This window comes from Pleurodeles waltl, chromosome 6, assembly GCF_031143425.1.
Source record: "Pleurodeles waltl isolate 20211129_DDA chromosome 6, aPleWal1.hap1.20221129, whole genome shotgun sequence".
In the NCBI taxonomy this organism is placed as follows: Eukaryota; Metazoa; Chordata; class Amphibia; order Caudata; family Salamandridae; genus Pleurodeles; species Pleurodeles waltl.
In genome coordinates this window covers 590,155,903-590,177,821 of record NC_090445.1, presented here as the reverse complement: position 1 = coordinate 590,177,821, position 21,919 = coordinate 590,155,903, and the positions used below count along the sequence as shown (strand labels likewise).

At 44.9% G+C, this 21,919-nt stretch overlaps 1 long non-coding RNA gene across 1 annotated transcript in view; it reads left to right on the top strand.

The window, feature by feature from the left end:
* Positions 1–18,254, top strand: part of LOC138301992 (uncharacterized) — a 191,329-nt gene extending 173,075 nt beyond the window's left edge. The window contains exons 3-4 of the long non-coding RNA XR_011205210.1: positions 17,331–17,386; positions 18,219–18,254. This is a non-coding gene — a long non-coding RNA (uncharacterized lncRNA). The remainder of the gene's footprint in view (positions 1–17,330; positions 17,387–18,218) is intronic.
* The last annotated feature ends 3,665 nt before the right edge of the window (positions 18,255–21,919 follow it).

The following is a 21,919-nucleotide window of genomic DNA, read 5'->3' as shown; positions in this document are numbered from 1 at the left end:
TTTTAAAGTTATGACCCCTATCTAAGTTTCTTTATAGGAGCTCCCTGGAATATGCTTGAGCCCACCCTGACCTTTAGGAGTCAGGGTGAACCTGATAATGAAGCATGCCACTATTAGAGTGGGCGAGAGTTATATAAAAAAAGAGTTTATTTTCCTTCCCCGCTCCAGTAGGAGTACTACATAGGAGTGGCACGTAACAGAATCCCCACCCCCTTCTTCCTTGTGGACGAGCTAGAACTCCAGAATGGATACTTTTTGGTCAATAGTATTAACATAGGAAGGACCCTTCATCCTCATTGAAGAGGACCTCTCTACCCTTCAGGAGCTGTGAAGTTCTTTGAACCTCCAGACCTCAGCATTTTGAGTGACTGGTTGAAACTCGCACAGGAGAGGCTTCTTATGTCCATGGCCCTATCATGCCCATTCAAAGTTTAATTGGAGGAGCCCAATCCACCCAGAATTCGAACATTGGAAGAGTCAGCTGATTGGTTAGATCTGGTGATAAACAAAGGGCAGCATGACCAATACTCCGTCATGAGGGATTCTATGACACAGTGGAGAGTGTGGTGTTGCTAGGTATGTTGTCAGGGTGTACATCACAGTAGGTAACATAGATACATTCTAAGTTAGAACTGTATAGTTGATAGTGGGTTAGCATTGGAGTCAGGGCAGACGTACCTGCTTGCTCTCCCTTTTGTATGTCCATTAAACTAGATTAACTCCTTACTCCCATGCCCTCATAACTACAATTTAGCAACGAGGATGGGATCCAAACCTCCGTGTGCCCAAGTCCCTGGAAGATTTCAGAACCAATCTAGAGGAGGCACGTCAAACCTGCAAGAGGTACTATAATAAGAAAACTAGTGTAAAAGATATGGTTCTTAAAGAGGGTGATTATGTTCGTGTTAAGAAAGACAAAGGTGTAGTCACTTTTCAGAGCCATTCAAAGTGAGTAAAGTGTATGCTTGCTCAACTAAATTAAGCAATGGGAAAGCTTGGCATTTTAGCAAACTTTAAAAATGTAGCAAAAGTTTGTTATGGGAGTGCGGTGGATTGGGAAGTTCCAAACAATGGTGAGAAGATTTTGTTGATGTGTCCAGAAATTCTATGTCAGGACCGGAGGCTAGGGTTAGGCTGTTCTTTCTTCACTTCTATTCCCAGCAGCTATTATAAAACAGCATATAACAAGCTACTTTTCCCATGTGAAATTGGGAAAAAAGAGTCAAACAGTTCAACCAACCAGGTATAAGGTCCTCTGAAGAAGATCTTTCCTCCTCTTTCTTCACTGCTCCGGCAGCCCGCAGTTAAGTGCCTCAGACCGTTAGGTCCTTTGATTGCCAATATTTGCTGTAAAATGTTTTGCAATGCTTATTCATATCTGATCATTGCCTTTGCCTGATATTAGTTTGGTGTTTTGCTTGCTAACAGGTGTTTCTCTCCTAGAGCGCCCGGGGAAATGCTTGTTCACGACTACCTCTTCCTGTCAGTTTCACTGCTTGCTGCGCACAGAGGTCTTCAGGGCGCTAGGGGGCACCGCGCATTCTCCCAACTCACGCTCAGCATGCCCTATCTCCAGCGCGCGGCCGGCGGGTCAATTTCATCTCCTTGACAGATAAAACGTGTTTGACTGCGGCAAAGGATCAGGAGCTGTACTTTTTCCTAGTGTGTCACGCGTTTCAGTTTGCCCATATTTATAGTGCGTTATGGTGTTTATACTGGGAAAATAAAGTGAGCCTGCACCTGGAGCCCTGACACCCGTTCGGGTCCGTAATGCCTCTTGGCCTAGTGTATTTGGGACATGACTCGAGCTGCTCTATTTTTCTTCCACTGAAAGCAAGGGGTGTAGGTGTCCCTGGGTACTCATACCACTTGGAATGGGATTTCCTTTCTTACCTCTCTAGCCCTTCAGCTGCATAGCACCCTTAACTATTGTGAGGGCTTCTCGTCCTTACACTTGGGTATTGCCCACTATACATTCCACCTATATCTAGAAAATGGAGGACAATGCATCTGACTACCTGGAGGAGGAAGAAATTACCTACATCCCTATTGATTGCTGCATCATGAATCTCTGTTCATATGGCAGTCTCCCAAGCAGTAGCACCCCTGGAGAAAAAACCTATGCAATTGGCAACACAATGCCACCAACCCCTCTGTCAGAGGGAGGAAACCCCTGGACTGAATGCCCCTATACCTCCAGGCCTGCCACTTGCAACAGACAGTAAGCACAAATGCGGTGATGACCCTCGGGTTGATCTAGATGAGTTTGAGCACCTAAAAAAGGCATTTTTGGATTCCCAGCCCCCACCCTTTGAGCCCTCATGCCCTAGTACCTCAGAAGGGCGATTCCATCCTCCGCCTGACCCAATCCCCAGAGCTCTCAAGCGGCGACACAGAGCTGGATGGACCCTTGCACCCTTTGGCCTCTTCCTCAACCTCAAGTGACGAGACAACTTCAGAGATCACTCCTCAAGATTCGAGTTCTGATATACTAAACCTGGATGAACTACTGCACCCACAATCCGCAGAGTGGACCCTGCAACTAAGGTTGCCTCCTACATAGCCGGCCACCTGCACAAACCCGTTCATAAAGAGGTCCGTGGACACCTCAGGGCAGATTGCCCTTGTCCCTCACTGTGGGGCAAAGTGGTCCACACACTGAAATTGACGCCAGGGTGGCTACCTTCCTGGCAAAATATATATCAGAGATCCCAAGAGGGGAATCAATCATTCCTGGCATGCCAGGATAAGCTGCTGGATGTTGTGGGCACCCTACTGTAGTGATGTACTCTGTTCTCGAATGCCTGGTGCTCGAGATACGGAGGCATTCGAGAGCTGGAGGAGTGGACATGGGACGGTTTGCGAGACAGAAGGATTGTTAAATCTAAAAGGTGTGAAGTCTATTATGTTTAGAAAGCAATGTTCTGCTGTATTACTTATAGTTATGTATACATGTAAATATTATTAGTGTTTGTGTTTAATTTTATTATAAAGAGGGAAGATATGTAGTGATATACTCCGTTCTCGAATGCCTGGTGCTCGAGACACGGAGGCATTCGAGAACAGGAGGAGTGGAGATGGGACGGTTTGCGAGACGGACGGCCGTAGCTGCATGTCTCCTTAATGTATTGGATTTATTCTAATAAACTTCAAGGAAATACAAACATGCAAGTGTCGAAAGTCATCTCTACACCTACCTAAGAGTCTCGATATGGCCAACGCATCGGGCTCCCTTATTTTCCCTGCAGCCCTTTCGGGCTGGGTCCAATGAGCCATAATTTTTCCTGGAAACACCAACTCCGCAATTTCCACTAAGAGACGCCGGTCCCTTCTTATAAAGATAGACCCAAAGCTAGGGGAACTAGTGATGCCTAAGGTGGGGCCGATTGCGCGAGGCGTCCTCTTCGGACAGCCAATCACCTGTTAGCTCGGGATGTTTGTAGCCACTCTTTTAACTCTTTGGACAAGGCCCAGTCCTCTATCAAGAAATCCTCACTTCTTGGGTTTTCACTGGGGCCGTTCGTGGCAGGGGGTGCTCGTCTAGCCACGCACCCCATCAGGCCCCCTGCAGAGGCTCTGGGGACCAAAGGGTCCAATGGCAAGATCGCCGACAAGGCTCAAGGGGAAACTCCACAGGAAGCAATTCTTCATCCACCTCTAAAGGTGAGTGTCCAGACCTCCTCGGGGCTCAGGACTTGGGGGCAGGCTAGCATGTTTTTTTCACAACGGAGAAGCACTCACTTCCAACGCTTGGGTCCTCAAGACTGTCAGAGGGTTCTATATTGAAATTTACAGCTCGTCGTTCCAACCACACAGGCCCAGACCCCTCTCCTTTACTACGTCCTCTCTAGTAGATGCACAGTTCAAGCAACTTTTAGGGAAAGGTGCAATTATTCAGTCCCAACGTCATCCCACCAGTTTCCTCAGCAATCTTTTCTTGGTGGACAAAAGTAACGGCAGTCAGCACCCTGTCATCAGCCTCAAAGAATTCAACGAGTGGCTGGTCTTCTGCCACTTCACGATGGAGGGGATTCACCTCCTCCGTGTTTGCTGCAGACAGAGGACTGGATGGTGTGCCTCCATCTGAAGGGCACTTACCTCACGAACCTCATCATTCACCCCATCAACGCTTTCGGCAATTCCAATGGCGTTCACAAAATTTCAAGTTTAAGACTCTTCCTTTCAGTCTGCCCTTTGCAACCTGGGCTTTACCAAGGTTCTGAAACCTGTGATTGAACACCTGCGAGCCAGTGCTCTAAGAGACTAATGTCCAACCTGCAACTGCATTCCCTCTCTTGGAGTTTCTCAGGTTCATTGTCAACAAGCAGAAATCAATCACTTTCCCGACCCATTCCCTACAATTCCTGGGGTTCATAGTGAATTTGGTCCAGGGCACCTTGAGCCTCCCATCCTGAAAGCTTACCAGGATCAAACACGAACTCAGGAGGACTCTGTCCAAACTTACCACGTCCCTCAGACAGATAGCCTGGGTAGTGGGCCTCATTTCCTCCTCCAAACAAGCCATCTTCTTGGGGCCATTGCACTACTGCGCCCTTCAGAGCCTCAAAATTTCCCATCTTCACTGGGGCCTAACCTACTCCCAGTTAGTTCCCTTGTCGGAGAAGGCCTAAGAGGAACACGGGTGGTGGATCGTCCACATGGAGGCCTGGAACGATCATGCCATTTTCCGCTGTCAACCAGATCGCATAATAGAGTCCGATGAGGGTGGCTCTCGTTGGGGGACACGTTGTGGGGATTTCTCCACAGGTAGGAAATCATCCTCCGCAGAGCAATCCCTTCATATCAACTGCTTACAGTTGATGGTGGGGTCATTTGCAGTAGAGAGCTGGACCAAGGACAAAGCCCAATGTTTTGTACTCCTCAAAATGGACAATGTGGCAGCAGTTCTCTACATCAATCATTTGGGGGAACCTGATAGAAAACTCTGTCTGACCTTGCCAAGAGCTTTAGGACACACTGCCTAGAACACCAGATCTCGGTGACGGTGGAGCATCTTCTGGGGAGATCCAATCAGATGGCCGACTAGCAGTCACAGCATCTGCACAATGCAAGTCTTCAGAAGTTAGATCCCTCTTTGTTATAGAGCCCTGGATGTAATAGGTAGAGTATTTACCCAGGATGGGGTTACTTGTCATGTCGCCAGGAGAACAAAATAAAACTCCATAGTGGTTCCATACCCATTGCTCTCCAGTGCCCCCAAGCTGTGTGTCATAGGAGCCATGAAGGCTTATGAAGCTATGATGGAAGACCTCCGCCCCTAGAGGCAATGCAACTTCTTATTGCATTTTACAAAGCCTCACAAGGCGGTATCCTCTCCTACCATTGCTAGATGGGTCAGCTGGATCATGCAGGAAGCTGGCATAGATATAAAAAAGTTTAGGAAGCATTTAGTCAAGGAGGCCATGGCCTCCAAAGCTTTTTTACTGGGGGCCGTCTGGAGGACATTCTTAATACAGCGTATTTGCCCTCAGACTCTATGTTTAAATGGTTTCATTTTTAAGCCGCTTCATGATATTGCATCAGTGATAGTGAATGAGCTTTAAATCAGCCTAAGCCTTGCCTCCGGTTCTAATATAGAATGAGAAATGTTTTATCTATCATAATGGAACGTTTTAATACTATTAAGGACACAGAGACAAGGATTAGCGCACCGTGAGCCATTAATTTTCTGTACCCACCCTATTTGTTAGACTGTCTTTGTCTGTTTTTTCTCACAATTGTACTTTTTGTTTATACTTGCATGGAAGTATGTGATTTTTCTTGTTATGAGGTGGCATATTGCACTGTTAAATCTTTGACAATGTTGTTCCCTTGCATTATGATTATGTGTGAATCTTTTGATTCTGTCTAGATTATTTTAGATTGATTATGGACTGTCATATGGATCTTCTTTCATAGGAATGGATTTGGCCAAACAAGAGTAGTAATCTGAGGAATCAGGGGCTGTTTTTACAGGAAGAAAGAGGAGGGGAGATATTTTTTGGAGGATCTTATACCAGCATTTGGGGAAATTGATTGGTTGAACTGCTTGACTCTTTTTTCCCCCCCAGGAAAAGTAGTTTGCTATATGCTGTTTTATAATGGTTGATGGAAATAGAAGTGAAGAAAGAACAACCTAATCCTCACCTCCGTGTCCTTATTAGAATTTAAACTTTCTGTTACAATAGCTAGGAAATTTTTCATTGTCCAGCTGCAGCCCACAGATTTTGCAGAGTTCTACTCCCTCTGTATTGCCTTTGTCTTCAGATGTAGAGAAGGTGAGGTCACTCTTTGTTGAAAATGTATCTACAAGTGTTGAAGGTGGAAGGATGCATAATTCTTCACATTTTGTAAACCCTATTTATGGGATGAAAATAGCCCATTCAGGAAGAGGTGTGTCACTTCCTGCAAAGTTAAAAGATTTAGCAGTAGGGTAATATACTTCCTGGTAAAATACTATGTCATTATGATGAATTAGAACACCTATAGTACTTTATATATGGAGTTGTTATGATGTATGAGAAGTTGTTATGATGTCTTAGAATGCTTATGTGTTAAAGTTGTATTTCTTCAGCAATTTATCATCTATTAAGGATACATATTTAAATGTTTGTCTATAATAATATAGGTTTAGTATTGTCTAACATTTGTTGTTAAGGTGGGGTGGTGTGTGTGGTGTTGCTAGGTCACAGTGGGTGACAGCTATATTTTAAGTTAGAAATGTGTAGTTGACAGTTGGTGGGCATTGAGGTCAGGGAAGATATACTTGCTTGCTCTGTCTTTTGTATATCAATTAAACTAGTTTAACTCCACACACCGGGTCCTCATCGCTACAGAGAGTCTGCTTGGAAGAAGGAGTTTGTCATCCCAGCTCCAGTGAGAGGATACTTAGGAGCTTTTCTGAGGCCTGTTGTGCCAGGGCCTGAGGTCGGCTCAGCCTATGTGCAGGCAGGAAAACTCGAAACACATATTTGCATCACCTGGCAGCCAGGTGAAAAGTAATCAGCTACATAACATTTTGTGAGCCTGCTTTTCCTCTGTAAGAGTGCGCCTTTGCCTGCAGTAACCAAGGGAACAACCCTGGAGCAACACTCTGGGCTGGGTAAGGAATAGAGTTAGCTAGACAAGGGTATGCTGATACAGAAACCATTGCAAACATAGAAATCCAACAGGCAGTTCCTGAAACTGACAGCCTTTGAATTCCCACCATCTGGTCTCAAGTTTTGCACCAGCAACCAGGATCCTATGCTCCTGGACCTGCAGGTACCCTTTGGCACTGGGATAATCCAACCTCAATTAGCAGCTTGAAAGGTAAATGGCCTATTACATACCTTATGCCCTTTACAGGGATTCTGTTGAACCTGTAACAGAAAGACCTTTGGTCTGCCACTGGAACCCCTGTGGGTAGTAAACTCCTGTGACTGGTGCCCTCATCATCAGGCACTGGATGCTGTCCAGGTAACCATCTTTCAACAAATGTTTGCTTGCCGGGGCTGTGCATGCTTAGTAGGTGGGTCAATGGGTAATGCAGTGGGTCTGGGGATGTTTCATGGGAATTATAACAAAACACTGTAAAGCTCTTAGAGCCCATGAACAGCAGCACAGACATCAGAGGGTACTGACACAAAGGTACCAGATACTGCTGAAGTGTAGGAGGTGCAGCTGGTGCCTGCTGAGTGCACGAAGTCAAAGGCTGAAACTGCTTGTGTGTTTTTGACTGTTGGGACTACAGACTGTGCCCTAAAGCATTGACCAAAGGGTCACACACTCAGGGCCTGATTCATGAAAAGAAGCAAGACAGCAGGAAGAAAGCAAACTTGAAACTGGAACAAGAAAATGGGAAGAAAGGCAAGGACTGCGAAAAGGTAAACACAGAAGGATATTTTATCCCGAATCATAATTATGTTTTGTAAATTTGCACCGGATTTGCGTGAAAAAATGACGCAAAGGCAGAGCTAACTTTTCAAAAATCAGGCCCTCAGTCCATAAGAGAATACTGTGCAAACATTTCAGCAATGAGGGAATCCATAGTGCTACAATAACGTGTTGTGTCAGGATATACTCCCTTGTCAGACAGACTATAAAGCTGCTCATGGACACTGATTGACAAAATTGACACAATCATGCAATTCATATTAGATTTCTACAAGGTCTGTAGACCTGTTTTTATAGAATTTTAAAAATAATCAAATGCAAGGCACTTCATTTTGCACATATGGGCCCTGATTTATACTTTTTGCTGCAAAACTGTTTTCAACGCAGTTTTCCTGCAAAAAGTTTAGCGCTGGTTTGCGTCATTTAAAAACACCAGCCGGGCGCCGTATTTACTGAATGGTACAAGCCAGTGCTAAACCTGGGCTAGCATCTTAGAAGAAGATGCTAGCTGGGTGGGGGTGGCACTAGGGAAGGAGGGGGTTGTGCATCAGCAAATGACGCTAGCCTGGTTGGAGGCAAAAAAAATGCCTCTAACCAGACTTGCGCCATGTACTGGTGCACAACCACCAAAAACATCACTCCTGTCTTAAGAAAGACATGAGTCATGCCCACCACCCCAATGGCCAGCATAGAGGAAAAGTGTCCACTGGGCATGGCCATTGCACCCTGTGCCATGCAGGGGGCCCCAAGCTAGGGCCCCCGATGGCACTTAAAAAAATATATATATATACATACCCATACTTACCCTACTTACCTGGGATGGGATCCCCCATCCTCTGGTGTCCCTCTGGTGTGGGTGGGGATGTTCCTGGGGTTGGGGAGGGCACCTGTGGACCCATTCCATGGTGTCTAACCATGGAAATGGGTCCACAGGTCCCCTGACTCCTGGCCTGTCCGAGGCATTAAATAATGGTGCAAAGTAAGCTTTGCACCATTATTTAGCCCCCCCCTCCCACCCGTCTGTCATTTTAGCATGAGGGGAAAAATATGGGGCTATGGGGTTAGCCCCTTTTTTTGTGGATGGGAACGCATACCTTGCATGCCATTGATGCAAGGTAGGTTCACGCTTCCAAAAAATGGAGCAAACTCAAATATTTTGACACTAGACGTGTCTAACGTCAAAATATGAATATGGAGTTAAGTTTGCGCCAAATTTGCTTTAAAAAGAATCACACTAATTTGGCGCAAACGGATTATAAATATACCCCATGGTGTCCTCATACATAGTACAATAACGAGCAGTAACATACAGTACTGCACATTGTATTACTCATAAATGGGGGATGTTCTTCCCTTCAGGGTACACCACAGATAAATTATTAGTGAACCAATAGAAGACCCACTGTACAGACTGTCCTGGGTATCACTTCCCGCCGGGCTCCTATCCTGAGATAGCATCAGCAGATACCACTTCAATGGTCCCCATATATCTCTTGGCCTAGATGCTATAGATAGCTCTTCAGCATGAGTTTCTAATTGATCATTATAATGTGCTAAATTATTCAACCATTGCTCTTTTGTTAGATTCTTGCACTTATCCCAGCACACTGCCACCTGCCACTTGGCCAAGAGTGGCGGAACAGCCACAAACCTCCATACTGTCGCTCGTATGTTCTTCACCAAACCTAGTAGGCACAGCTGTGGAATATCTCCAAAGTATATGTCACTATTCACTACCTGCACTCTCGTGCCCATGACCGAAGGGCAAAATTGTGGGACTTTCTAATGCTTTACTAAGCTTCTGCACGTTCCCCAGCACGCATATCCTGACTTCCAGCCATTTAGACACTATTTGGAAATTACCACCCAGTCCTAATCCACACCGGGTTTGGTTGAAGCCAGTCTGCTAATGCTTGGAACTCCAGTACCTACAATCCCCTGCTCACTGCTTCACCTCCACCCCTGCAGGCCAAGGATGGGTGGAGGAATTCAGCACACCTGTGGCTGGCAGTTGCTAGCCTGCTCACGCTTGAAGCATATGATTACTATAAGCTCTTTTAAGTCTCAGCTCCTTTCAGCCCAGTGTTGGTCATTGTAGGTGTGTCCTGGCGAGAATTACCCTTGTTTCCTGAAGTTTCTGAGCCATAGCTATTCCTTGTTACTGTTCCAGAGCCCTAGTTATTCCTGCCTTGTCTCCTGAGCCTTTGCTATTCATTATTTTCCTGTGTTCCTGAGCCATAGTTATTCCTTGTTGCTGAGCCTTAGCTATTCCTTGTTCCTTGAACTAGCACTGCCTGCAATGCTACTTTAACTCCTGAGCCTTAAAAAATCCTTGTTCCTGAACTAGCGCTCCCTGCAGTGCTACTTTGAGTCCTGAGCCTCAGCTATTCCTTGTTCCTTGAACTATTTCTGCCTGCGGTGTTTCCTTGTTTCCTTAGCCAGCGCTTCGAGTGTGCCCTTGAAGCCTCTCCTCCTGTGTATACCTTTTCCCAGTCCTTGCCTTTCTTCCCATGTTCTTGTTCCAGTTTCTAGTTTGCTGCCTTCCTGCTATCTTGCTGTTAGTGTCCTTATATGTTTGTTACTTGCTTTCTGCCAAGTTTGCCCTTTGTTTTCCCTTCTTTCCTAAGCACGCCTCCTTGCTAGCTCCTTGTCTAATGTGGTTGTGTATTTAGTTCTATACCCTAGGTGTTACCGCCTGGGGTGTTCCTAATTGATTGCTAGGATCCATGGGCTCAGTTGACAACATAGGTGGTGTTTCTTGTCCACTGTGAGTATTGTCTTTGAGTTACTTTTATAACATCACCATTGGTGTCAGCTGCACAGACCTGGCCTTTGCATGCATATCCAATATATGGATATTAGCAGTCAAACTCTGTAACAGCAATTGTGGGTGATGAAATTACTCAGCTCCAGTCCTGCTGTGTGAAGCTCCTGGGTGCTTTGCCCCACATTCCCTTTATTGTAATGTTATTATAGATTCATGTCTTGCATGTTCGTCCTGGGAGAGGTTAGTTAGTCTGAATGCCACATTACCTCTTGAATGACTGTTCTTTCTGAGCCTTATATATCTTATTCCCTTGAATGGAGCTTCCCTTTTGGATTCCCTCTCTCCTCTGACTCTCTGTGTGATCTTGGGCATCTCTGTGCCCAGTATTCTGCCTACTTTGTCTTTGTGCCACCAATCCTTGCCTACACCCCAGACAGATCCAGACAGTATCCAGTGTCTTTACTGCTATTATGGCAATTATTTTGTGCAGTAATCTTGGATCTGGGTGCATTGCCATGCTAAAGGGAAATTATAGCTTTTTCTTCAGGACACCTAGCACATTTTGCATTTTGTCAGAGACCATTGTCTGTGGAGACAGGCAGTTGTGTGATACAGATAGTACAATAATTTGAAATGTGTTATACACAACCTGTAATTAGATACAGTGCCTTAATTTGTGTACAGCAAAAAAATATATATCTGTGTCAGACATGTGGGTGTCTAATTTCCTAATCAAATTGGCTCTTGCAGTAAGTGTCGTGGTCGGGGCAGGCTCTGCAGGCTTAAGGCATTTCCTACTAGGAATGAAAGTTCTAATCTACAAGTATAGAAATAAGGACAGGCTTATTAAGTAAGAAACGCAGGGCATGGTGGGGCTTCTGGGTGGTTGTCATTCACAAAAATACCATGGGAGTGTATGTGGGCAGGTGGGGTGGAGCTTTCGCAACGGCCCCACAACTCATTACTCTCACCTAAAACCTGATCTGTATACTTTGAACCTCTGAAAGTGTTTGTCATTATTTGGAAGTTGTGCTTGCTGTGCTGCACAGAATCGTGAGACCGTTGCCTATTCTCAGTCACATTGGGCATATGACATAAGATAAAATGTATTTGTAAGGTATGGTATTAGAACACTGTGGACTAATATCTGACAAAAATATATTGTCCTAAATGTCAGATACAAAGATATCTCATCCATCGAAATTAGTTAATAGAAAATCTTCACCCAGTAGAAGTATATGGCACAGGGTACAATTGCCATGCCCAGGGGACCCTGGTCCCCTGTGCTGGCCACTGGGGTGGTGGGCATGACTCCTGACTTTTATAAGACAGGAGTCATGTGGTATGGACGGTTTTGTGTCAGAAAATGACTCAAGGCAGGTTAGAGTCATTTTTTTTTCTCTAACAAGCCTAAAGTCATTTTTTTTGTGCAAAAACCCCTTCTTCCATACTGCCAGCCCCACCCGACTAACGCCCCCCTTTTTTTTCTACAGTAGCCTACCCTTTGCACCGGCTTGCACCACTACATAAATATGGTTCCCGGCTGGTGCACAGAAATGGTGCAAGCCGGTGCTAAACTTTTTGGTGCAAAATTGTGTTAGTGCAGTTTTGCACCAAAAAGTATAAATCAGGGCCTAAGTTTGAAGAGGATCACCACAACCACAGCCACAATAGGCCACAGATCTTTCCTCATTAGCACGTCACTTGACTAGAATTTTTCTAGCTGGCCAGCAAGATCTCCACAGCTTCCTAATACTTCAGGCCCAAGGAAGTAAGGGCCAAATGTACCAAAGGGTTTTATCCATTCTGTGTCTATGGGAGAATGTGTTAGTACATATGGGCCTAGGTTCCTGAGAAGACAAGCAGGTGTCACCTAGCAGACCAAGAATGTAGTCTTCCTGCAACATAGTCAAGAAACACTCTCGCAGTTCTTTGAGCAAGTGCTCACAGCAGGAATTTGGTGTGGAAGTTAAAGCAGCTGTTCTACTTTCTTCCAGTAGATAACAGCGATTAATCTGAACACAGACGGGATGTATTTCTCTCTTCTTAGTTTTAAGCTTGTTCTGAAAGTCGAGTGGGCTGAGCAGGAGTTCCTAGATTTTATAGGCATTGCATTGGTAGGTTCCCCTAAAATAATCCTAAATTCAGGGATGGCTCCTCCGCTTTAGCGGAGGAGTGTCACCCCCTCCCCCCTGCGAGCAGCAGCAGGAGCTGCAAACCTTTAAAAATAAAAGGATAATAAACAGTGTTTATCATCCTTTTATTTCTAAGGGGGCAGGGCCATGGAGAGACGAGCAGTGAGGGGAGTGCACAGAGCACTCCCCTCAGTGCGCATGTATGTTTGGCTGGCTGTCTCAGGCCGGCCAAACACACATGCGCACAAGAGAGAGTCTGCACAGGCTCCCAGCCAGGGCGCTCCAGCCAATCATAACACTGCTCTGAGCAGCGTCATGATTGGCACAGGGCAGGCTGGGAGCTTGTGCCTGCAGTGCAGCGGAGAGCGGCGGCGACATTCAGGTACGTTTATTATTTTTTTGTATTGTTTATTTTTGTTTAATTCCGCCCGCCACTTTTTCAATTCGCCAGCCGTGACTGCCTAAATTGCACTTCCCAAATGGGTAGTGTATGTATTCTGCATTGAGATGGAGTGGGGGGAGAATTGTTCCAAAGTCTCTTGCAAGTGAAATTAATTTACAGTTCATCATGCAGAATGGTTTCCCGGTCTGGCAGATCATTCTTCTGCCTCTCAAGGCCACCCTCGCAAACCCAACCAGCTCAGCCCACTACACAAGAATTCCTGCACTCCTTGTTAAATCCATCAAATAGAAACCCTATGCTAAAGAGAACCAAAGTCCCTGCAGGAACCCATGGTTGAAGAGTTCAAGTGGATAGCTGGCACATTCAAATCCAGCTGGCAGGCCAGGAAACCCAATACCAGCGCCTCTGACCACTCTTGTCTATTGTATCAAAATCCTTAGAACTCGGAGCATCGACCAATGGCCAGTCACCGCCATTCACATGCCAGGCAGAATAGTCTTCTCTGTCCAGATGGGGTAATTACTGAAGGAATTCACTGTGACTGGAACAAGCACAAAATGTCATCTCTCATACCATAAAAAGTAAATAAAGCAAAACTTAATTACTCTTCAGACTTAATTTGTTCAGGCCAACTTGCATATACATTAGAAATATTAAATCAGTATTTGCTATGAGGCCAACTGTAGCCATAAAAGTCAAATTGCTTATTTATATGGTATGCGACTCACGGGCCAACCTTTCAGCTCATTGTGTGTACTTCACTATGAGCACATTATGAACTTTACAAGCAGAGATAAATATATGCTACTACACACCACATAATCTGCATGTACTTGACTCATATTGGGGAAGTAAAACAAGGTTAGTGTGCTAGTGATTTATAATGGACACAAAAGAAGGCCATGGGCGTCGATTCACTAAGATGTCAGGGGTAGCAGAGGTGGCAGAAAACATCTTTGATATCATATAACATTTGACCCCGATGTTAAAAACCCAAAACGTTCTCAATTAATATATTAACAGAACAGTTAGTTTCACAAATGAAGGTCTATTTTAGATGCCACTTATATTTTAATTAGGATGCTTACATCATATTCCAGGAAGACATCACGCTTTTCCTTTTGTTCAAGCTGTAGGATATAGTGTCACAAAGTACAGAGTGACACTAGGAACCAAAGTTATTGCTTACACAAATAGGCATTATGTAATGGCTCTAAGTTATTGTCTTACAACATTCCTTTTCAATGTCAGAATTGATGATCACAGGAAAGGCAATGCCACTCTACAAAGATGAATGTTTTGTTCAGCGAATAATGAAAAAAGATCAAATGTTTAAAGGAAAAAAGATAAACTGTTTAAGAAAGTGTGTTTTTATTTCACATTGTTTATTCAAAGAGTGCCCATTACTCTGCTGAATGTTCTTATTCTATGGATGTGGACCCCGGTTTGAGCAGCAGAAAGTAAACAGAGCTCATGGGGCCACCGCTTACCTTCGGCTCTTGTGACTGCTTTTGCCACCTCTGAGACCAGGGGTCGCAAAGGTAGCACCAGGGTCGCAAAGAGAACGCCAGGGGTCTCCTCTGCAACCCGTTAATGACGTCCATGTAGAAACAGAAAAGTTGACTATCCCAACGTTCAAGAAGGAAAAAAAATCTGAGGGAATGCCATAGGCAGATGAAATTGCTCAAGTGAGGCATTTGGGTGGTTCAAGAGTTCATGCCCGAGCTGTGCACAGAGAAGTAATGTGGAAGCAGGCACAGTAATAGTGATTTAGTGCATGGGGGCATGCAGGTGATGATATGTATCAGATAATGTGCTGCTTTTAAAATGGCACAAATTAGTTTATGCTGCGCGCGGTTTTTAGTTTTGCTAACAACAAAAGTCTAGTAAGTACATATATAATTGGTTGCCAGGGAGAGATATTTATATGGTGATAATGACGTATTTCACTATTTAATTAGTTCTCCTTCAGAATTACCAGAGTCTCCTTTGGTTGATTAGTCAACATATGTATAGAAAATGATGTTTCAAAATGCTCAGTTTGCCCCACTTTTCCCCCCCAAATGTTCCTTGGGGAATGCTTCACCCTGAAAGCATCCTGGGAAAAGCAGGGGGCGCTCACTGAGTGCACTGTGGGACCAGTATTACCAGTGGCATAGCTACCATTGGTGCAGCAAGTGCAGCGCACCGGGCCCAGAGCCCTGAGGTGCCTATTGAGCCCAGACAATAAGTGTATTTTACTATACCAACAGCAGTCCAAGGGAGCATTTTCCCTGCTTGCACCAGGGCCAAGGTACACTTGCTTCAGTATTGGATATGAAATGTATGTTCCAGGCTGTCCAGTTCCTTATTCTAACAGCTATGGAACTGCGACCTTGGTTTTAGAGAGTTCCACTATAGTTACGGAAACATGTAGACTGGCTTCCAGCACTGGCACAGCCTTTTCCCATCTATGTTGAAAACTAGACTGGCAGCAGCAGCTACTCATCTTAGTTCAGGTGCCCGGGGTCACATACTAAAGCAACAGCGAGTATCTGTTAATAAATCTCTTATCATCATGCACTTACAGGAAACAAAGCTTCACTCCCTACGGTGACACTGAAGGCAGAAAGCCAGCTATGGTGGGTGGTAAATGGTGGTGCTGGTGATGGTGGTGTGTGTCAACACTGGGAGGAAGGCTCCATCAGAGAAGTCTGCTTTTATTGTGCGCGGGTAGGTATATTTATAAAGGTGGGGTATCTGAGAGGAAGCTTCAAAACTGCGTGGGTAGCGGGATATACCCAGCGCCACTGGAATAATGCGATTGTGCAACCTTGGCAATATTTGATCATTATAGATTTGCCACATTTGTCATGTGATCCATCATCTGCTGCATAATCTGCAGATTTTACCCAAAGAATTGTTTCTAGCTCAAAAGGGTCAAAAGATAGGCAAATTGCAGTGACACGTTCTGCCGCGTGGTGGAAGGCCCCTTGCAAAACTGGACTGGTCCACTTTCAGGCACATATTTCTATATCTGGGTTTAAACTGGTACTAATGAAGTACAAACAATGTCCAGGCAGTGTTACCACGTTTAAAAATGATGAAATAATACTATAACAAAATGTGCCGCATTATGGAGCATAATTTGCCTTTTCTTGATGCATAATTCACTCAAACTTGCTGCATTATTTGGCCCCCTCCTGCCACATATTTCCACTGGCCCTGGATATACCCTAACACTGAGTGGACCCTCTTCCTGGCATGTGCAAAGGCTCTTCAGCATTTCTAAATTTAAGTGCTAAATTGTTTCTGAAATAAACATTGAAAAGTGCTAGTGCTGAATAGCATTTGAATTTACTATCAAGAGGTGACGGAGTTATGGAATGTTATATGTATTTTTAAAGCACACTATCGTCCGTGAGGGTATCCTGGTGCTGAGCATGTGTGTGTGCTAGGCACTGAGTGTGTGTGTTTGTTAAATAAAAAGCCAGGACTTCAGCTTCTTGTGGAATTCAAGAAGACAAGGAGAAACCTCACAAGTGGAGTTGGGGGCTGGTACTGGAATCTGCTGGGCTTGCTCATGCTCTGCTTCTGGTTCTCCACTGGTACTGTTTGCCACTGCGGATGCCCAGTCCCACTCTGCTAAGCTGTTCTGTTACTTCGACCCTTGCGCTACTCTGGCACTGCCTGATGGCTGACTTGTAGTGCTCCCCAGGTGCCAGTGCTGAGACCAGACCACCCCCCACCCCACTTGACAGAACACTTTGCTCCATTCATTATCTCCCTTCAGCATCACTTCTAGCCTCCTGGGAACTCTGCCCTCCCCTCATTGTGCTCCAACAGCGTTTTCTTTTGAAGTGATCACTGCAGATGGCTGTGTGTGTTTCCAGAGAGCCACAGAATTGCATCCAGGTTAGTGCAGCAGGGAAGAGTGACATGTTCTTTTAGTGCTGCGAGATCCCAGCCTGTGACAGAAACACTGTGAATATTCAACTCTGTCACTTGACATGAAATAATTATTCTCCACATGTGTTATTTCAAGTGTAGAAGCATATGTTTAATTAAATAAATATAAATAATGTCAGTTGATGAACGGTTTGTGTGACTCTCTATCCAGTCTTGGTTTCTTTCATATCTGAAATTTTAATTCCTCTAATATTTCTTCTAGGTGTCTTCAGCACTTCCTCCCGTCAGCACCCTCGGTAGAAACAAAAGGAAACCACAGTAAGTATTTTAAAGTCTTAAAACGTTTGCTTACTTCTCTTCTTTATTTGTTACTGGCTTTGCCTTGGTTTTAGCTTCTTGTCGGCTCATTAGTATCTCTTTGCATTCATACTACTCTTTTCTAGGGTTTCCTGTTCACTCTTGTATCTGTATAACTCTCTTTTAGCTTCTCCCTGCCTATTTAATAGTAGCCTTGTTCCTATTTTTTATTTTTTTAGCAGGATCCTGGTTTCTTCTAATAGTCTTGAGCCTTTAGCACCTGAGTGTTATAAAAGAAGGCGTAACCCAAAAGTAAACTTATTATAGAGATAAGAAAGGGAAAACAAATCTCTTACAGTTTCACTCTCAAGCTTTTATTTTCTTCTACTACTATATAAACATTATTACAGGCTTCCAGGAAGGCGGTACTATGCACAGGCTAGGTTTGGATACTCTACCACCTTAAATACCCTCTGTGTCCCTCTCTTTGCCCCACTCCCACGCCAAGTTAGCACCCGCTCACGCACCTGGGTTAGCCACATTCATCCTGAAACGTGGAGGGCAACTCGCGTAGCTGGTGGGTCGAGTAGGAATTCTTGGCTCTTTTAGTTGGACTCCTCTGTGCTCACAACCATGGCACCAGAGGCCTCCTCTTTCGCTGAGTCATCCGACACGGTTCTCTATGAACCCTTCTCTGTTGTCTGTGACGTTCCCTTTGTTAGTCTTCTCGCATTACTCCTCATCCTTACTCACTGTTGCTTCCCCTTTTTGTCCTTTTCACTGTCCATCATCTGTGTTTACTTCCACCTTCGTTTCCTGAAAAACAAAAGTCTTTTTCTCTTCTTTTTTTCAGATGTTGTCTTCATTGAAGACGTGCGCTTGATCCCAGGTAAGTCTTCCATGTTCCCTCCCTCAATCTCTTCGTCCCGACAGTCATTATTTTACACATGCATTATACACAGTATAAGATAGGCTGCTACAAAATGTGCAAAAGGACTAAGGTTTAAGATAAAAATGTGCTTCGAAAATATAGATTTTAGTAATACACAGACTATACCTAGGCACTCCAAGGCTCAGCTGGTAACACTTGTACAATACTGCTCAAAAAGACTAAAAGGTTGTTATCACAAAGCTTCAAGTGACACCATCAATTAAAGCCAATACCATCTTCCAAGCAGCAGTTACATTTGCAAATTAACCATTTCCACACATTTATGTTCCTGTCATGCAGCCGCAGCCCTGGCAAGGAGGCTTGTTTCTTGTTTAGCTCTCTGTCCCTCCCTCAGCTTTACAGCACAGAAGACTCCCTTTCTGCCATTTCAGCTGAGGCATCTCACCTGTCGGAATTCCCCATCCCAGAACCTGGGGTGGGGGCTTAACTATTTTGATTAAATTAAAAAAGTGTCAGCACATCGTGCCCCACAGATCCCACCCAGTTCGACCGCTGCTTGGGATGCTGTCCTATGGTCACTGACTCTTGTGAGCGATGCACCTAGACAGTTCTTAGTGTGTGCGGCCTGCTCACACTCACCGACAGCACCCTATCACTAAGCTTATAGGCAGACACCTCGCAGGGGTAAATAATCATAGCATGAGACGTCAATTCTTTAAGGGATCTGGAAATGGATGTTGGAGACTCCACACATCACTGGGCACTCATGAAACTAATCTCCTCTTGGTCTAGACCACCTAACTGAGACTTTGTAATGCATGGTGGGTCTGGCCAAAGTTCTACTCTGGCACTCATAAATACCACTCCTGATCTGATTTTTTTCTTTGTCTCACATACCAATATGACAGGAGCGACAGTGTTACTGATTCTGCCCAATGTGTCTAAAGTCTACAATGTACTTGCTTCTGAGTCCAGGTGGAGATATAATATGCCCAGACATAAGAAAGAAAACATGGACCAAAGTTTATCTTACAGAGGATCTGTTCCATGAAGCTCCAAAAGAAAGAATCAAAAGCTTTTTCGAAGTCTCCTGGAATTAGTGCATTAGTGCCCAGAGAATTTGTGGGCGCAAGCCAGTGTCCGCTGCAGACGTCCCAAGCGGTGCTCTAGTACAGTGGGTGGGACCGGCCTGTCCTACTGGAGGGATGTGGAGACCCCTTCCGGGCGGAATGGATTGTTCCTCACACACCGAGGAGGCGTTGAGATGGTTAGAGATTGCTCCATGGAACATGAATGGGAGGCTAGATCACTTTCAGTGACAGGACTCACGAGGAAATCCTCACGCCCAGCTGTCTGTTCGTCAGAGTGGCTGCCACACAGCTACGAATCTCTTAAATGAATGCCATGTAATGCCGTGTCTTCGTATTGTAGTTCTGTGAAACGGAAATCAATGAACTTGTTTTACTAAAAAATAAAACTGGGGGGCGCAGGCATAATTGTGTCGTTGAAGCCAGGGCTGCTGCCTGGCAGGGTGGGAGAGGAATTGTAGAGCTGTACACCGCTGTAGTAAAGATGCTGTGGTGGAGGAAGGGGTGGGTGCGCACGCTCTCATTAAAGTATTATTGCTGTGGTAATAAGCGTTATTAATTCACATTGTTCAGTAAATCATTTTGGAAAAACAAGTGTTTAAAATTTGAATCTGCGTACTTCCATAAATTATCAGTAATAATGGTGCTTTTATGGAATGTTAAATTTAAGTGTCCCCCTAAAAAAAAACTCGTACCGTTTCCCAAAAGCGCAACAGGTGATAAACAAAAGGCTATGGAATGTGTTCCAAACAGTCGAGCTCTCTGGGTGACTCTTGCATCAATGAGATGCCCCGAGGTGGGCTTGCTCGGCTTGCCACAGGGAGCATGTCTGCCCATCCGACATGGACTGTACTGCTGCCATCTGGAAGCGAGGCAGCTTTGCGGGGTACAGCCAGTACCGGAAGCCCTGCCAGAGCAGAAGTGGATTCCAGAAGGAGGCCGAGAGAAGCGGGCGGCCCTCCATCTCCACACGGAGACGCCGAGTATGCCGACTGGGCCCAGGGCGGCCCATGCAAGCGTCTGCTTCAGCACATTGCCTCTTCTGTGTAAATACTTCTCACGCCCACCCCTCCTCCTCGCCTGCCGTTTCCCTCCCACGGTGCCGCTCCTGTGCCCAGAGGAGAATTTTAGAACAAAGGCAGTGCAACAGGTATCTCACCCACACAGCTTGGCACTCGGTGATGGCAGTGGGCGCCAAGGGGAATTCCAGGGTACCTGCGCTGCCAGTGATCGCCACCTTGGCTGAGGGAATTGCTGCACGATTTCCCCTCTCACCACTCCATACTCCACCCGGAGAGGGAGATACCCCCCTTGTTCCGTATGCTTTTAAGACGCCACGTTTAATTGTTGTGCTGGTAATGTACAGTACAAGGAAAACACATCAAGATCAGACTGAAACATATTGTGGGCGGAAGGGTGATAACTCTTACGTTTGCAGCACATTTTCGACTTTTCATGGGTCTTCAATGGGCCCATGAAGTACACCTTGAAACCTATGGGAAACATAATTTTCAAGGAATACTCACGTGCACAGAAATTACATATGTAGAATTAATTTTTTAGGTCTTACCTAAGGCAGCGCTTGTGCTGTTTCTTGAGCCCGCCCATTGCTTACCATTGCATTCCCATCTTTATGAGCAAGGGAGCGAGAGACAATACGTTTGTGTTTCATGATAAAAACTATGTCGAAAGTGTAACCCAAGTTGCTGTAGATCGCAGACAAGGTGTGGGCTGTTTAGAAATGCAAAACTGAATTTGAGAAACTGAGCCACTCCCATTAAATAAGGCAGCAGAGAGAATAAACTTGTTATGTGTAGTAACCTCTATGTGCTGTAAAATACTGATATACCCTAATTTAGCATTTGGTAGCTGTGGGTTAGATTAACCACACCTGCAATAAAACGCAAGGCAACACAGCGCAAACCATGCAATGTAATAGCATCGAACCATATGTGATTATGTGCTACACCAATGTGTACCCTTTGCTACTTACAGGGTACAAATTGGAGGGTGGTTGATGTTACACATATTGTAATTCTAAGATGGCCCAGACCACACGTTGGTGATTCCTTAACCGTTCACACGAAGGATGTGCTTTGGTCTTTTATTCAAGCCCACAATAGAGCGTGTTTTAATTAATTTCAGTGTCCATAGATGAAAGAGCTGCATTGGCAGTAGAGATGGTATGTAATGAAGTGCTGTGACCAGCTGTTATCAAATACTTTATAAAGGTGGACTTACAGTAACAAGGTCACACGCGTGCTGGTTCATGGCAAATGTCATTGAGAATACAATAGAGTAGAATAGAGAATGAGATAACCATCAAACAGGGACTCTTCTGCTTAAACCATCCACACTAACATGTTATATCAAGAAAATAAAATGAGCTCCTTCTAGAGAGGGAATACACTGTTTATGTCCCTACTGGGCAAATTACCAATCCTAAAAATGGTTCATAAAATAGACCCTTTTTCCAAGGCTAAGTAACTCATGATTCATGATTTGGCCCTTAACCAGAGTTGTACGAAAACCACAACTCGTGTTTTGTTTTCCTCCGGGTGCTCTGCCTCCTAA